Below are 1,556 nucleotides of genomic sequence, written 5' to 3'. Positions count from 1 at the left end.
TAAGAAACCATAGATATTTGAAACCACTGCATTTGAGGAAGTTGATTATGCAGCAATAGGTAACTGAAAAGGGTCCTTTGGCAAGAGCCAGATAGGGACTCCAAGCCCCAGCAAGACCGGGTAAGATTCAAGAAGTGGAGTAGTTTTACAGAGAGACTGAGCTATTAGGTAACTCATCAGACTGAGTCCTAAGGAAGAGAAGGTTAGCGAGATGGCTCAATGTTGTCTGGCACTCAGCATGTCCCCAGACACTGGACACAGTTAACACAAGCCCAGCAGAAAGTGGAGCTAAGCCAGCTGCCATGCTTTCTGGCCATGCAAGGGCCTGGATGAGAAATTGTGGGAGACTGAGCTGAAGGTTGGAATAGTCAGGCGGAGGAAGAGGAGGAGGAAGGAGGAGAAGCAGGAGAACAAGAAGCATGGAGTTTTATAAAGATAAGGTGAAATACTGTGAGAGTTATGAGTCCCAGTAAATTTATGAGTTCCAATAAGTTTATTAAAATATATTATTCATCTTTGTAAGACTTGGAGTGTTTGCATTATTATTATCCTTATTATTACCACTACTACTATGACTACTATGATAAGTTTATTGAAAGCAACAACTGTTTCTGCTCTCTCTCTCTTTAAAAAATTCCTTCACAATGTAGAGTACATATGCTATAAGGGTTAATGTAGATTTGTGCCCAAAATTCAACTTTTTTTTTTCGCCTCCTTTGAGCACTCCTCTGCTTTTGGAAATCATAGGAGTGAGATGTGAAACAAAATTGCAGACTACTGAGATCCCAAGGGAGGTGGAATTCCCAGGACTGAGTTATTTATATGAAGAGTAGACAGGAAGAAAGGCTAGTTTAGCTCACAGTATTAATCAGAATTTAGGAAAAAACTAAAGAAGTTTCATGTATTATTTTGCTTACTAATCTACTGCAGTCGTTTTCATTAAAAAAATTTTATGTATAACAAGAGACAAGTTTAACAACATTTTTAAATAATACGAATTATTCATTCAAGATTCCAGACCCAGTATATGCCAGTTCTATGGGGAGCTTGTTGCTTTGTGCTGTTTTTCCTTTTTTTGTGACCAACCAAGCTGAAAATACAGAACGGAACTTGCCAAGTTAAAATGATTAGAACATCTTAAAAAAAGAAATAGAAGCATGAGTTTCCCATCGCTTAGGGAATTATTTCCTTTATGTCTGACATAAACACTCTGTAGACTCAGAGGTAATTCTCTCAGATTTTCATATGAATGTGCCTTTTCTACCAAGCTCTACTGTTTAGTTGGTTCAAGTGAGCAAATCTGACTGTGTTCACTAGACTAGAAGATTCACAAGGTCAGGCTCTATATATTAACTTTTTAAGTGTTCATCACCTGAGCCCGTAGAATAACAGACACACTGTAAAAACTTGATGAATATGGTTGAATTAACTTAATTTCAAGGAAATCTTACAAACCACTAATTATTATTATGTAACTATACTTTTAAGATAAAATATTTACCTTATCATGGTAGTTAATATGTGCTTTTAAAGAATAATTTTTCTCTTAATTATTT

The sequence above is a fragment of the Pteropus alecto genome, unplaced genomic scaffold (genome assembly GCF_000325575.1).
Source record: "Pteropus alecto unplaced genomic scaffold, ASM32557v1 scaffold3, whole genome shotgun sequence".
Taxonomy (NCBI): domain Eukaryota; kingdom Metazoa; phylum Chordata; class Mammalia; order Chiroptera; family Pteropodidae; genus Pteropus; species Pteropus alecto.
The sequence above is the reverse complement of the archived record's forward strand: the minus strand, read 5'-3'. Positions refer to the sequence as shown.